Here is a 17,718-nt window from a genome sequence, read left to right as displayed (position 1 = left end):
ATTAAATACTAAACAAACATAACATTACAACATTGTTTTGACTATGACTGCTAGCACTGTCCGTCAACTGCTGACCTCTGCCGCCTACTAGTACAACTAAGTGAAGCTCTGTAACTCAGGTCAATGTAAGCTGGTGACATCTGTCGACGACTCATGTCTATAACAATACCTTCCTAACAAGTGACAGGAGCGATGCGAAGGCGCTACGCCTCAAATGGTCAATATTCAGGAATATGACAGGAATGTTCATTTGAATTAAAAAACACCTTACGGAGATACGACCCTTTCCGAATGGTTTCCGAGACAGACCACATTTTGGACGGCATGATAAGTAATATGTTAATACGTGTAGTTAGTTTAGAAGATCGAATAACTCGAGAGGATTACTTGCATTTTTGGGAACATCGCTTGTTGAACACCCTGAGGACGTTCCTTTGCCCACTTCGCATTTTACCAGACGTGAGATATAACATATCAATCCCTCTTATCCTCTTAGCTGGCTTCGTCAAGGTAGTACAATTAACTGGTCACAAATGTCGCCAGACCTTACGCCATTGGATTTGTGTTTATTGAGTTGGATTAAGTCTCAAGTGTACAAAAGAAAGGTGAATACGCGTGATGAACTATTTGATCGCATCATGGATGCATCTGTCCTCATTAGGAAATGTGCAGAGGTACTCAGACAGCCAACAGGTTCTCCCAAGAGTACAAATGCATTGAAGCTAACCTTGGAATACTCGAACAATTATTGTGAACAACACCTGTAATGTGACGTTAAGATAATGCTTAAAGATGAATGGGTAAAAATACATATTTTTCAATCGATTGTAGAGCGCGTGTCTCAGTGTTTACTAACTGTTGTACATGCGTATATTTGTAACATTGACAGTGTATTGAATCTGACAGAAAATAAATATAAACGCTCATTAAGTATGTTCTGTCTCGGAAAACATTCGGAAAAGGACATATGACCGTATGGAGTTTTTTGCTTCGAATGATCGTTCCTGACATATTGCGGAATACTAACCATTCCATCGGGCACACCGTCTATATGACACTTGTCGTTGACCTGCGTAACTAAAATGTTGTCAAGAGGCTAAGTACTCGTGTAAGGCCTCAAAATACGTCTGCCCCCACTCGAACAGAACGCACAGAATGTTTACACAAACATGTGAAACTGTGAGGAAAGCCCTTGTTTGGGTTGTTCCTCGCGCTTCACATTGGCTTGAATGTCGGTTATGTCATCACACCTAGACTGAGTGACACAGTTTTCGTACACAGGCTGTGGGAAGGCGTGGACTACGACATTACTTTCAGGGAACCACTGATTTGAATGGATACTAGGAGAAGGTGGTAGAAATTGCAACACAATTAAAAGATTTATAAAATAACACAGAGGGGTTCAAGGTGTTCGCAATTCATGTTATACATTCCTAAGGTTGTAGAGGGGACTTCATAGATCAACTTTTGTATACAAACTCATGACTGTTAACTTCATCCAACTACGGTAGATAGCGTCAAAGCTATAGACTCCGGCGCCTGTAAATGGATGAACGAGGGTTGCCCAGAAAATAATGTACTGCTTTTTTCTTCTCAGCCGAAAACAATACTACGAATACTAAATGTTACGTATGCATTATTTGAAGTCTCCTGAGTGAGCGCGCCTAGTTTCAGTCACATACGAGAGATAGAGTCGCTGCATGAAAGTTTCAAAATGGCGTCTGTAGTTTATTTGCGTTACAAGCAACGTGCCGTCATTGAATTTCTCACAGCAGAGAAAGAAACTGTGGGGAATATTCACAAACGCTTGTGCAAAGTATGTGGGTCGTCTGCTGCCGACAGAAGTACAGTTAGTCGCTGGGCACGGAGGATGAGGTCATCAGAAGGCGGTACGGTGGAGCTCCACTACTTGCAGCGGCCGGAGAGACCATACACGGCTGTCACACGTGACATGTTGCAGGGAGCTGATGATGTCATTCGCGAGGACAGACGAATTACGACTCGGCAGTTGGCGCTGCCTCTGTCAATCAGGAAAGGAAGGTATCACAGTGAAGCACTGGCTCCGCCACCAGGACAATCTACATCTACATCTACATCCATACTCCGCAAGCCACCTGACGGTGTGTGGCGGAGGGTACCTTCAGTACCTCTACCGGTTCTCCCTTCTATTCCAGTCCCGTATTGTTCGTGGAAAGAAGGATTGTAGGTATGCCTCTGTGTGGGCTCTAATCTCTCTGATTTTATCCTCATGGTCTCTTCGCGAGATATACGTAGGAGGGAGCAATATACTGCTTGACTCTTCGGTGAAGGTACGTTCTCGAAACTTTGACAAAAGCCCGTACCGAGCTACTGAGCGTCTCTCCTGCAGAGTCTTCCACTGGAGTTTATCTATCATCTCCGTAACGCTTTCGCGATTACGAAATGATCCTGTAACGAAGCGCGCTGCTCTCCGTTGGATTGCTACCAAATGATTCAAATGGCTCTGAACACTATGGGACTTAAATTCTGAGGTCATCAGTCCCCTAGAACTTAGAACTACTTAAACATAACTAACCTAAGGATATCACACACATCCATGCCCAAGGCAGGATTCGAACGTGTGACCGTAGTGATCGCACGGTTCCAGACTGTAGCACCTAGAACCGCTCGGCCACCCCGGCCGGCCGGATTGCTACCGATAGGGCATACACGCCCTTGTTTCGCGCTGGAGGAAGGCCACAGAATCGGATGGAGATTACGTAGGAAAATAAGGTGTGTAGATAAAACACCATTCTTTCGTGTGTGTATTTGTCGTTACGTTCAATAAACAATTGTTGAAGAAAAAATGCGGTGTATTTTCAGCTGCCGGAGCCTATAACTTTGACAATCTTTAACGTCTCTGGATGAGATTTCCGGACATGCGTTGCTGTGAAAAACTTGCTCTAGTATGTCCCCTCTTACAACCTCTAGAAGCATGTAACATGTATTGTGAAACGCTCTGTATATTTTGAAATTAGAACAGAACGATGTACTCTGCACACTGTCATAGATAATTTCACAGAATGACATATAGAAGTAGCATTTATCTATAGCTACATACGTTTGATCGAGAGCACTTCGGGGAAAGAATCCCGCAGCATGAGAACTAGGTTTCGGCGACGAAAGGGTGGACAGCAGAACCCTGTGGACCTTAGCTCATGGCTGGTGCTTCTGCTCTCCCGTCGTATCGCGAAATATTCGAGATCGCCAAACGTCCGAAACGGCGACCAAATGCGAGCTTCACATTAGACCTCGATCGAAGTCACGAACCGTTAATCTTTACCGTCGCCCGGCGGAGCGTACCTATGAAAAAAGGCGGTCGCGGTCGAAACGGCAGCTAGTGGACCTTCCAAGAAGACCTTCCATAATGCGGCTGGAGCGGCGACGCACTGGGGGTCTGTTAGCTAGTCGGTATCTCACATTTGTGTGTCTACGGCTGAAAAAAGCCGGTGCCAACTTCCTGGCTGGTCAAGCGAATAGCTGTCGCCTGCTGGGTCATAAACCTGGCCGCTTCCTTTTTGCCACTGGTTTTCCAACCTAGCGCAACTTCAGCTGTTGGGCCCGCGAGATGATCTGTGCTCGTGCGCGCCTCAAGACGAAGAAGACTCTTCGTTTAAACTTTAATCTGTTTAACGACTGCCGCTAATTTGAACAAAGTAGCGTTTCTTTCCTCGTGAAAAGGTCCCGAACGTATGACCTTTGTCTCCGGCAGTGCACGGCGACCCACGCGCTCGTCACTCCATGCGACGTTCTTGGGAGAGTTCGTAGCACAATGTGTTACCACCTTTCATGACAGTTTCTGCACTTTGTCGTTCTGTGGTAGGTTTGTATTGATAATATCAAGTGTCGTCACAAGTGATGAATTTCTTCCAGAGAATAATTGCCCGCGTTTTGCATTTCGATCAAGACGTGGAAGGTATCCACTCTTCGTTGTTTTCGTTTGGGAGTTCATGTGTGAGGGACACACTTTGCACCCAGTTTTCTCTTTTTTCAAATAATTCAGGAGAATATCTCGAATAGTTGACTGAGAGGCGGCCGTGCGCATCCAGCGGACGCCCAGCACGTCTGAATCCGCCAGTCGCCCCGCACCGGTGACCAGCCCAGTTACGGCTCGTCCTGAGGTTGATCATTCACACGCCCTCGAGTGGGAGATCGCCTCGGGGCGTTCAAAAATGGATCAAATGGCTCTGAGCACTGTGGGACTTAACTTCTGAGGTCATCAGTCCCGTAGACTAACTAACCTAAGGACATCACACACATCCATCCCCGAGGCAGGATTCGAACCTGCGACCGTAGCGGTCACGCGGTTCCAGACTGAAGTGCCTAGAACCGTTCGGCCACTCCAGCCGGCCCTCGGGGCGTGGCAGGCGGCGAAAGAACCCCCGGGAGGGGGTGGGGGGGCACACTAAGGGCTTCTCTGTTAGTCTGACTCCAGGTGCTGTATGTGGCTGACACTGTTCCTCAGCCAGATGCAATCCGTTGTCCTGTTTTAGAGGAAACCTCTCATCCCGCAAGATCCGGCCAGCCACAGAGAGTGGGATTCATCGTAGTTGGGAGGTTCAACGTTAGTCGTGTTATAGGGCTCCTTGGGGACATAGCAGCCAAGGAGGGGAAGAAAGCCAATGTGCATTCCTTGGTCGTACCGGGTGGAGTCATCCCAGGCGTGGAAAGGGTCCTTCTGGGTGCCATGAAGAGCTCCGGGTGCAGCCAACTGTAGGTGGTGGCTCACGTCGGTACCGATGATGTGTGTCGCTTTCGACCGGAGAAGATTGTCTCTGATTTCGAGAGGCTAACAGAAGTGTTAAAGGCTGCCAGTCTTGTTTGCAAGATGAAAGCAGAGCTCAGCAGGTGCAACAGATTCGACAGGACCGATTGGTGACCTCTGGTACAGAGCCGAGTGGAGGGTCTGAATCAGAGGATCAGACAGTCCTGCGACAGTGTATGCTGCAGATTCCTCGTCTTGTGCCGTAATGTGGTCGGGTTTCTGGTTCCGCTAAATAGGTCAGGAGACTACTACACGGATTGACGGGTAGCAGAGGGGTCGTGTGACGTGGACTGAACAGTTTTTTTAGGTTAGACGTTCAAAATGGTTCAAATGGGTCTGAGCACTATGGGACTTAACATCTGTGGTCATCAGTCCCCTAGAACTTAGAACTACTTAAACCTAAGTAACCTAAGGACATCACACACATCCATTCCCGAGGCAGGATTCGAACCTGCGACCGTAGCGGTCACGCGGTTTCAGCCTGAAGTGCCTAGAACCGTTCGGCCACTCCAGCCGGCCCTCGGGGCGTGGCAGGCGGCGAAAGAACCCCCGGGAGGGGGTGGGGGGGGCACACTAAGGGCTTCTCTTTTAGTCTGACTCCAGGTGCTGTCTCTGGCTGACACTGTTTCTCAGCCAGATGCAATCCGTTGTCCTGTTTTAGAGGAAACCTCTCATCCCGCAAGATCCGGCCAACCACAGAGAGTGGGATTAATCGTAGTTGGGAGGTTCAACGTTAGGCGTGTTATGGGGCTCCTTGGGGACATAGCAGCCAAGGAGGGGAAGAAAGCCAATGTGCATTCCTTGGTCGTACCGGGTGGAGTCATCCCAGACGTGGAAAGGGTCCTTTTGGGTGCCATGAAGAGCTCCGGGCGCAGCCAACTATAGGTGGTGGCTCACGTCGGTACCGATGATGTGTGTCGCTTTTGACCGAAAAAGATTGTCTCTGGTTTCGAGAGGCTAACAGAAGTGTTAAGGGCTGCCAGTCGTGTTTGCAAGATGAAAGCAGAGCTCAGCAGGTGTAACATATTGGACAGGACCGATTGGTGACCTCTGGTACAGAGCCGAGCGGAGGGTCTGAATCAGAGGATCAGACAGTCCTGCGACAGTGTATGCTGCAGATTCCTCGTCTTGTGCCGTAGTGTGGTCGGGTTTCTGGTTCCGCTAAATAGGTCAGGAGACTACTACACGGATTGACGGGTAGCAGAGGGGTTGTGTGGCGTGGACTGAACAGTTTTTTTAGGTTAGAGGTTCAAAATGGTTCAAATGGGTCTGAGCACTATGGGACTTAACATCTGTGGTCATCAGTCCCCTAGAACTTAGAACTACTTAAACCTAAGTAACCTAAGGACATCACACACATCCATGCCCGAGGCAGGATTCGAACCTGCGACCGTAGCGGGTCCGGACTGAGCGCCTAGAACCGCGAGACCACCGCGGCAGGCTATAGGTTAGAGGGTTTCGGGGAAATACAAAAAGGGCTTCAGTCTCAAAGGGCGCAAGTTGAACATAGGAGAAACGTAGATAAAGGAATCATCGGTATAACAGTTGCAAATTGTCGTAGCTGTGGTGGGGAAGTACCAGAGCTCGAAGCGCTAATAGAAGGCACTGATGCTCAAATCGTTACATAGATTGAAAATTGGCTAAAGCTGGAGATAAATACAGCCGAAATTTTTTCGAAGAACCTAACGTTGTTCCGAAATGATAGGCTAAGCATAATTGGCGGTGGCGTGTTTGTTGCTGTTAGAGGTAGTTTATCTTCTAAAGAAATTGAAGCAGATAGTTCCTGTGAGTTAGTATGGGCAGAGGTCATTCTTGGCAGGCGGAATAAAATAGTAACAGGACCCTTTTACCGACCTCCCAACTCAGATGATACAATTGCTGAAAGGTTCAAAGGAAACTTGAGTTTAATTTCAAACACGTACCCGACTCAAACAATTAGAGTTCGTAGTGACTTCAGTTTACCCTCGATATGTTGGCGGAAATACATGTTTAAATCCGGAGGTACGCATAAAACATCATCCGAAATTGTGCTAAACGCATTCTCTGAAAATTATTTCTATCTGTTAGTCATTAGCCCACGTAAACGGTTGTGACAACACACTTGTCTTCTTACCAGCGTATAATTCTGAGCTAATCACGAGCACAAAACGGATACAGGGATTAGTGAACACAAGGTTGTCGTAGAGAGACTGAATATTGTATCCCCCAATTCCTACAAAAATAAACGAAAAATATATTTATTCATAAAAGCAAATAAAAATTCACTTGACGCCTTCCTGAGAGACAATCTCCACTCTTCCCAAACTAAAAATGTATGTGTAGACCAGATGTGGCTTAAATTCAAAGAAATAGTATCGACAGAAATTGAAAGATTTATACCAGATAAATTAACAAACGACGGACCTGATCACCTTTGGTACACAAAACGGATCAGAACACTGTTGCAGAAACAACGAAAAATATTTAAACGAATGAAAATTTGCAAGAGTGGCGATCCCATACAGAAGGTCTTAATTTAGAGAGGACATCAGTGCGAGATATTTACACTAGTATCTCGAAACTGAGAGAAAACTCAAAGATATTCTGGTCGTATGCTAAGTATCCTCGAGGCAAGACACATACAATGCCATCTCTGCGTGATAGCAATGGAAATACTAGCGACGACAATGCTGCGAAAGCAGAGTTACTTTCACAGGCTTTCGAAATTCTTTCACCAAAGAACACGAAGTAAATATTCCTGAATTCGAATCAAGAACAGCTGCCAACATGAGTAAGCTAGAAGTTCATATCCTCGAAATTCTTTCACCAAAGAACACGAAGTAAATATTCCTGAATTCGAATCAAGAACAGCTGCCAACATGAGTAAGCTAGAAGTTCATATCCTCGGAGTAGTGAAGCAACTAACATCTCTCAATAAAAGCAAGTTTCTGGGCCAGACTGTATACCAGTTAGGTTATTTACACAAGGGATGTCGAATTAATTCCGTATTTGTAGATTTGCAAAATGCTTTTGACACTGTACCACAAAGCGGCTTGTAGTAAAATTTCGTGTTTATGGAATAACGTGTCGGTTATGTGACTGGATTCGTGATTTCCTGTCAGAAACTGACGGAAAGTCATCGAGTAAAACAGAAGTGAATTCTAGCGTTCCACAAGGTACTGTTAAAGGCCCTTCACCGTTCCTTATCTATATATACGATTTAGGAGACAATCAGCCGTCTTTGCTTGTTTGCAGACGATGCTCTCGTTTATCGTATAATAAGGTCATCAGAAGATCAAAACAAATTGCAAAACGATTTAGAAAAGATATGTGAATGGTGCGAAAATCGGTAATTGACCCTAAATAATGGAAAGTATGAGATCATCCACATAAGTAAAACTTAGGTTACACGATGAACCCGACTAATCTCAAGGTCGTAAATTCGACTAAATAGCTACGAACAATATTTAAAATGGGAAGAACACGTAAAAAATATTATGTGGAAGGCAGACCATAGACTGCGTTTTATTGGCAGAACAAGTCCGCCCCCGGTAGCTGAGTGGTCAGCGCAACTGGCTGTCAATCCTAAGGGCCCGGGTTCGATTACCGGCTGGGTCGGAGATTTTCTCCGCTCAGGGACTGGGTGTTGTGTTGTCCTAATCATCATCATCTCATCCCCATCGATGCACAAGTCGCCGAAGTGGCGTCAAATCGAAAGACTTGCACCAGGCGATGTGGTCTACCCGACGGGAGGCCCTCGTCACACGACATTATTATTACTGGCAGAACACTTAGAAAATGTAACAGATCTACTAAAGAACTGCCTACACTACGCTTGGCCAACCTCTTTTGGAGTACTGCTGCGCGGTCTGGGATAATTACCAGACAGGGTTAACTGTGTATATCGAGAAAGTTCAAAGAAGTGCAGAACGTTTTGTAATATCGTGAAATAGGGGCGCGAGTGTCACGGACGTGGTACAGGATTTGGGAAGGACACCATTAGGTCAATGACGTTTTCCGTTGCGGCGGAATATTATCACGAAATTTCAGTCACCAGCTTTCCACTCCGAATGCGAAAATATTTTGTTGACGCCGAGCTAGATAGGGAGAAACAATCATTGTAATAAAATAAGACAAATCAGAACTCACACGGAAATTATACGTGTTCGTTTTTTCCGTGGGCTGTTAGAGAGTGGAATGATAGAGAATTATTGTGAAGGTGGTCCGATGAAACCTCTGCCAGGCACGTAGGTGTGATTTTCTGAGTATCCATGTAGATGTAGGCGTAGACAAACAACGTTAACACACTACGGTCGCACGCCCACTACTTAACACTGTCTGCTCACGACTAACTGGAGAAAGGTACATGTTGTTTACAGTTGTTAGCCTAAGCTTTCATCAAAATTATTGCGCTGACGTCGCTTGTACGCTAAGAATAAAACCGATCTTGGAACCTATTGGACGGACAGTGTGAACTACAGCACTCGGGAGCGCAAGAGCGTGTCCGGCTCACATAAGTTAAGAAAACCAGATAAATATAAAACAGAAATGTGAAACTAAACTATCAGCAGGATTCACTTCCAGCGGTTCTAGGCGCTTCAGTCCGGAACCGGCGTGCTTCTACGGCCGCAGGCTCAAATCCTTAGGTTAGTTAGGTTTAAGTAGTTCTAAGTCTACGGGACTGATGACCTTAGACGTTAATTCCCACATTGCGTAGAGCCAATTCACATTCTAAAATTTCCATACAGTTCATAAAATAAATTCGAAAAGCCTTTGTTTCTAGCAAGAGAAATGTATGGTAAGTAATAACCAAAATGACGTTGTGTAACATGCTTATCATAATGCAGCCTAGGAATAGAAGTTGTCATTACGGTAAAAAAGCGTGACTGGATACAGATAAAATAAGTCCTTTAAAAATGTGACATATGTGTAGTACAAATTGTAGGAGTCAATACAGACGACTTGCACTATAGTGGCAGGGCAAAAATCATGGTATACCTCCAAATATTATGTCGGAATTCCTTTTGGCCAACCTAGTGCAGCAACTTGACGTGGCATGCACAGAACAAGTCATTGGAAGTCCCTTACAGAAATACTGAGCCACGATGCATCTATAGCCGTCCATAATTGCGAAAGTGTTGCCGGTGCACGATGTTGTGCAAGAACTGACCTCTTGCAAGAAGTGACCTCTCGATTAAGTCCCATAAATGTTCCATGGGATTCATGTCGGTCGATCTGTGTGGCCTGTTCATTCGCTCGAATTGTCCAGAATATTCTTCAGACCAATCGAAAATAGTTTTGGTCCGACGATACTTCTGAGAACATGAAGCCCAAGAATAGCTGTCAATGGCCTCCAAGTAGCTGAACATTGGCATTTCCAGTCAATGACTGGCTTAGCTGGACCAGAGGCCACAGTCCATTTTATGTGAACACAGCCCACACCGTTATGGAGCCCCCTCCAGCTCGCAAAGTGCCTTGTAGGGTCTGCACGGCACTTGAACCCTACCATCAGCACTCACAAAATTTCGTCGCGCTGTCCTGACCCATAAGTTCGTCGTATGTCCCACATTCATGTTCGAGGTTATTTCTCACAGTGACCACTCTACGCAAACACCGCTGCTCTCCGTCGTTAAGTGAAGACTGTCCTTGGAGAGAGGTAGTAACTGTGAAAGGGTACAGTACCGCCCGACATTGAAAATAGGTACAACATACTTCATTATTTTTGTCAGAACAAAACATTTTTTTTGTAAAATAACTCAATTTCAATTAATACAGCGAAGCCGGATACCAGTGTGGGAAAGAATGACAATTTATTTATTTAATTGATCACATGTGCACTCCCACAAAGTAAATCCCTACGTCCAGTTTGGTGAGATCTTTTGAAATGAATGAATGTATGGTCGTCTGCTAACCACAGATAGTGAATGTGAATATATGATCATCTTTGAGACGATTCTTTGGCCACCTTTGGTGGGACCAAAGAGATGAAATTTACCCGAGCTTTGAGCGCCTGAAATGTGGCTGACCTATACGATAGCATGGTCTTCCCCCACCTCAACAGAGGTGCGAGAGGACCTCGAGAACGGCCATGTTTCAGCACTCTGCCGCTGGATCCTGTGCTGTTAACACCTATTTTAGTTGTGCTCTGTAATGACGAAAGAGTGGAGTCATGGTATGCATGTGGAATATTTAAGAGTAGTTTGAAATAATAATTTCTCTATTTCAGGAACTTTTGTGGGGAGAATTAAATGTCAGGCACGTAATATTAATGGGATTGTAGTAATCTTCGGAAGTGACCAACGGTCACAATAAAACCACGTGTAGCAATAAGTTGAAATACTTCCGTGTGCTTAAGTTAAGCTGAATCACTAGTGTGTGTGCAATAAGTTGAAATATTTAAGAAATAGCGTGTGTACCATAAGTTGAAATATTTAAGACATGGCGTGTGCAGGACTAGAAATTAGAGACGAGTACTTCCACATGGTGAGTACTGTGTGAGTCTCAAACTGTGTATGAGACAAAAGGTAAAGAGAAGTACTCGTCCATGGTATCAGTTGAGGACTCGCGTGTGTGATGAATAAGTTATTAATATTACTTTGCGTGATATGATTCCGTGTGACGCTAGATTCAAACTCTGAGAGAGAAGCAAGGTGAGTCGGCCGTCTATCCAGCAACGCCACATGGCTTGCATTGCACAGGAAGACGTGCATGTATCTCCAGAGTTCATAGTAGGAAAGTAGAATTACAAAGTGGGGCAGTGTCGTGTGAAACTGGGATAAATATTAATTGAAGTGGGAAAGCTGAAAGTGATAATGTTGTGAGTATTCACTGTCTTGTATTTCACATTGTAGTGTGGTGTATGTCATGTAATTTGGGTATGTGTGGTTTGCATGGGAGTGTAGCGAGGTAGTTTCAAAAGATTAGTGGGTTATGCTTGTTCCTTCTGTACCGCTCGGTCTGGAGGAAAGTTTCGTGATGATGATTGTGAGAGTCGAAGGGCGAGAAATAATAAAAGATCCACCATCCTACCCAGAAAGTGCACTGTAGCGTTAAATAATTACGAGACCATAATATAGAGATTCACCAATGTAAAGTCATGCCCACTGGGCGGAATGTATCATGTGTTATTGTTGTAGGTTATAGAATTTGTGTGTTTAGGTTAGAGAATTTATCGGAATAAATAAGATAGTGAAAAGAAAAAGATTGGTGGACTTTTCCATTGAATTGTATGTTGCCATAATGTCCCGAATTTATGATGTGTGTGCCATTCATATTCAGTGCAGTGGCCACGTGTAGACAAAAGCCGTTAAATAAAAAGGGAAAGAAAATGTGGTATTGCCAGTGCGTAGTTTACAGTCAGAGTTCTACAAATTACTGATAGTCAGATGCGTGTTTCCGTTGCGTATTATTCATACAGGAGGATAATTTGTAACTTAATTGTGAGTACGAAAGTTCATGTTACTCGATAAATAAGAATGAATCCACTCGCTTGGCAGACCACTCATCTTGCAGGCCTGACTGCTTGATGCCACAGTATGAGCAAGGCATGTGGGTGCCTCTCAACTGAAATGTGGTATTGTTGACGCACTCTTGAGACTGTGAACGTCGAAATACTGAATTGCCCAAAAGTTTTCGAAGTTGGATGTGCCCGGCATCTAGCCGCTACTACAACGCCGCGTTCAAAGTCTGTTTATTCCTGTCAAGCGGTTGTAACCACGTCGGAAACCTTTTCACATGAATCACCTCAGTACAAGTGACTGTTCCGCCAATGCACTATCCTTTTGTACTTTGTGTACTCGACGCTTCCGCCATCTATATATCTGCGTATCGCTATCGCATGACTTTGTCTCCTCAGCGTAGAACGTGGTGATAAAGCGTCTAGGTGGCCTGTACAAGTCGCAATTTTACAAGCAGGCCCATGTTTAGTTGTTAATGAGTCCAGTTATATGGTGCTACGACAGTGGTCGGAGTAGTCTCCATGCTGTCGCCGTGTCAGACCACACAAGCAGGCCAGGAGCAAAGTGCCAACTCATGTGCCCCACGTCTGCATACCTTCCATCTTGGTCCCACACACTTTGGCAAGAAATCAACTCATCCCAAAATCTGAGTTTACGTAATGTTAATAATCTTCAAACAGTATGACTGGTTTTGCTACATACAGGCATCCATTATCCTGCTTCGTTTTTAAATCTACGTTTTTCTTATTATATAAAGTGTGCTAGCAGTTAGTTTCCACACACATTACCCTCACAGCATGTCGCTTCGCTGTTGCTCTCGGGAGACTCTGAGTAATTCCTTATTTCTGAGGTATGCAGGAAAACTCTCCATATTCGTATTCTCGCTCTGCACCCCAGAGCCAGCTCGCCAACTTGCCACGCCTTAGCTGAATAATGTATGCGTCGCCAGCGCTAAAGTTATGATTAAAGACGTTCCTGATACAGAGCGGCCGCAGTAAAGAGCATTACTGGGATTCATAATAATCCTCTCAAGGTCTGCGTGGGATGTTGCCAGCTGGGCATCCCATTGGAGCGTTTTCGCTCGCATCGGAGGGAGAGAGAGAGAGAGAGAGAGAGGGGCGCAAGGTTCGCTGAACCGCAGCCGTGTTTAAGACAGGTCGAGGACTGTGCGGTCTAATTAGAGCCGAGCCGGTGGTGGGGATAGCTGGAGGGTGTCAGGGAGGGGAGGAAGGTGTGGTGGGGGGGGATCCTCCCTGCTCCACCGCGGCCCACTGCTGTAGACGGACGCCGCGGTCGTGCTCCGGCTGCAGAGTGGGTAGGCGCCGTTTCCCGAGCACGTATGCGGCCCAACTGTATCCCGGATTACAAAGGGGCCACTCGCGCTTTAAATAAACAATGTATACGAACGGCAAGAGCCAGCGATCGCCCGCAGTCATAAACCGTTCAGGTAAGTACTCTTATAGCGCGGTGGGCGACTTCTGAGAGCGGCTGCTCGAATACAAGAGACAGCGTGTTACTCCGACTGTGGCATTGTGGCAATACCCAAGGAATCGTCGTGTCTTCAATACTTGTACTTCATTCTCGAGTTCTCGAGCCAAAATGTACAACCTTATTGGTGCCAACGACACGATCAATAACGGGATCGATGGAACTTTGCATCTACAGAAACACACTGATATAAAGGCGTCATGGGACACCGAGTTCTTCAATGAAACACAGGTCACCTTAAAAATTCAACTCAGCGGTCATTTTATGTACTTTAAAACGCTTTATATGACTGATTTAAGGGGAATGCGACAAATAACGAAGCATACGCTCAAACGTCAAAGCTTATTTTAAATAAATCGTTTTTCTCAGTTACGTAGATAATAAATAGGCTAATCGCGTATACCGTGAAGGTGGCAACCATAGCGAACGGCTATAGGTTCTTCACGGCTAGCCTTATTTCGCTTCATATGTAACAACTGCAACTAATCCATAAATAACAGTTTTCAATCACTTTTCCGTGAAATTCTCGATGTTCCGCTCGTTCCACGACCTAATGATGTCTCATGGTGCTGTCTCCAAGACGGGTATTGCAGCTGTAATTTATTCTCACAATAGGAATTAACAGTCCCTCTACCAAGATATATGTCGTTTGTTACGCACGTAACTTTTCATTAATTTCCTTCATTGTTTCATCAGAATGAAGTAATCTAATGTAAATCGGCAAAGAACTTTTATAGACTTTTAAATATTTGCCTTTCTCATTTATAAATTACGTACATAATATGTTTCAAGTCAGATTACGAAATTCTATGTATACTGTGATCTTCCTCTTGTCTTGAAGGTTAAGTGTGCAAAATTTCATCAAGATGGGAATAAAACTGTAAATTTGTGTGAATTACAAACCAGCAAACGGACATTCTTCTTTATGTATAAGCCTTGTGGGTGTTAATCAAAATGTTGTTGTTGTTGTGGCCTTCAATCCAGAGACTGGTTTGATGCAGCTCTCCGTTCTACTCTTTCCCCTGCAAGCTCCTTCATCTCAGAGTAACTACAGCCACCTACATCCTTCTGAATCTGCTTACTGTATTCGTTTCCTGGTCTCCCTCTACGATTTTTACCCTCTACACTTGCCCCCAACACAAAATTGGTGGTCCCTTGATGCTTCAGAATCTGTCCTACAAACAAGTCCCTTCTTCTAGTCAAGTTGTGCCACAAATTCCTCTTCTCCCCATTTGTATTCAGTACCTCCTCATTAGTTACGTGATCAACCCACCTAATCTTCAGCATTCTTCTGTAGCACCACATTTCGAAAGTTTCTATTCACTTCTTCTCTAAACTGTTTACCGTCCATGTTTCACTTCCATTCCTGGCTACACTACACACTAATACTTTCAGAGATGACCTCCTGACACTTAAGTCTATACTCGACGTTAACAAATTTCTCTTCTTCAGAACTGCTTTTCTTGTCATCGCAGTTTGAATTCTATTTACTCCCTACTTCCACCAGCATCAGTTATTTTCCTTTCCAAATAGCAAAACTCATTTACCACTTCAAGTGTCTCATTTCCTAATTCCCTCAACATTAATGATTTAATTTGACTGCATTCCATTATCCTCGTTTTGCTTTTGTTGCTGTTCATTTTGTGTCCTCGTTTCTGGATACTATCCATTCCGTTCAACTGCTCTTCCAAGTACTTTGCTGTCTCTGACAAGATTACAGTGCCATCGGTAAACCTCAAAGTTTTTATTTCTTCTCCCTGGACTTTAATTCCTATTCCAAATTTTTCTTTTATTTCCTCTATTGCTTCTTCAGTAAACAGACTGAATAACATCGGAGATAGGCTTAAACCATTGCTCACTCCCTTCTCTACCATTGCTTCCCTTTAGTGCACCTCGGCTCTAATAACTGCCACCTGGTTTCTGTACAAATTCTAAATACCCTTTCGCTCCCTGTATTTTACTCCTGCCGTCTTTAGACTTTGAAAGGGAGCATTCCAGTCAACGTTATCAAAGGCTTTCTCTAAGTCTACAAATGATATAAACGTAGGTTTGCCTTTCCTTAACCTATCTCCTATGAGAGTCGTAGAGTTAATGCTGCATCGCATGTTTCTACCTTTCTCCGGAATCCAAACTGATCTTCCCCGAGGTCGGTTTCTAACAATTTTTCCATTCTTCTGTAAAGTATTGGTGTTAGTATTTTGCAGCCGTGATATATTAAACTGTTAGTTCGGTAATTTTCACACCTGGCAGCACCTGCTTTCTTTGGATTATTACATTCTTCTTGAAGTCAGAGGATATTTAGCCTGTTTCATACATCTTGCTCACTAGACGGAAAAAGTTTTATCATGGCTGGCTCTCCCAAGAATATCAGTAGGTCTAAGGGAATGTTGCCTACTCCCGGGTCTTTGTATCGACTTACGTTTTTAAGTGCTTTGACAAAATCTTCACGCAGTATCATATCTTGCTTCTCATCTACCTCTACGTCTCTTCCATTTCCTCAAGTACCTCTCCCATGTGTAGACTCTCTATATACTCTTCCACATTTCTGCTTTCCTTTGTTAGCTTACGATTGGTTTTCCACCTGAATTCTTTATTTTCATACAGCTGCTTCTCTTTTCCGCAAATGCCTATCTAATTTTCTTGTAGACAGTATCTGTCTTACTCCTAGTGATACATGCTTCTGGATCCTGACATTTGTCCTCCAGCCATTCCTGCTTAGCCATTTTGCACTTTCTGGCGATCTCATTTTTTAGATGTTTGTATTCCCTTTCACCTTCATTTATTGCATTTTTATAATTTCTCTTTTCATCGATTAATTTCATTATGTGTTACCCATGGGTTTCTACTAGCCCTTGTCTTTGTACCTCCTTCACTAATTCATCTCTCAAAGCTACACATTCTCCTTCTACTGCACTGCTTTCCCCTATTCTCGTCTATCGTTCCCTAATGCTTGAAAGCCACTACGACCACTGGTTCTTTCAGTTTATCCCGGTCCCATCATATTCCTGCGTTTTTGCAGTTTCTTTAATTTTAGTATATTGTTCAAACCAATAAATTGTGGTCTCGACATCTACCCTGGAAATATCTTATAATTTAAAACCTGGTTCCGAGAACTCTGTATAACCATTACGTAATCAATCTGAAATCTTCCAGTGTCTCCATGTCTCTTCCACGTTTACAACCTTCTCTCATGATTCTTAAGCCAAGTGTAAGCTACAATTGCCGGCCGCAGTGGCCGTGCGGTTCTAGGCGCTACAGTTTGGAGCCGAGCGACCGCTATGGTCGCAGGTTCGAATCCTGCCTCGGGCATGGATGTGTGTGCTGTCCTTAGGTTAGTTAGGTTTAATTAGTTCTAGGCGACTGATGACCTCAGAAGTTAAGTCGCATAGTGCTCAGAGCCATTTGAACCATAAGCTACAATTAAATTATGCTCAATGCAAAATTCTACTGGACGACTTCCCAAAGTCCATATTCGCCTACACTTTTCCTTCACTTACTTTTCCTACAACCGAATTCGAGTCCACCACGACTATTAAATTTTCGGCTCCTTTAACTATCTGAATAATTTCATTTATCTCGTCATAGATTTCCTCAATCTCCTCCTCATGTGCGGAGCTAGTTAGTATATAAACTTGTATTATTGTAATGGGTGCGGGTTCGTGTCTGTCTTCGCTCCAATAATACGTTCACTTTGCTGTTTACAGTATATTACCAGCGTTCCAATTTCTTTTACTTATTATTAAACCTTCTCCTGCATTCCCCCTATTTGATTTTGTATTTATAACCCTGTCTTCATCTGCCCTGTTCCTCTTGCTACCGAACTTCACTAATTCCCACTGTATCAAACTTAACCTCTCCTTCCCACTTTTAAAGTTTCTGACCTAAATTCCGATTACGGGATCTGAAGTTCCACGCTCCGATTCGTAAAACGTCAGTTTTTTTTGTCTTCATAGGGACATCATCCTGAGTAGCCCCCTCCCAAATATCCGGATGGGGTACTATTCAACCTCG

This window comes from Schistocerca cancellata, chromosome 6 (assembly GCF_023864275.1).
Source record: "Schistocerca cancellata isolate TAMUIC-IGC-003103 chromosome 6, iqSchCanc2.1, whole genome shotgun sequence".
NCBI lineage: Eukaryota > Metazoa > Arthropoda > Insecta > Orthoptera > Acrididae > Schistocerca > Schistocerca cancellata.
This window is presented reverse-complemented; position numbering follows the sequence as displayed.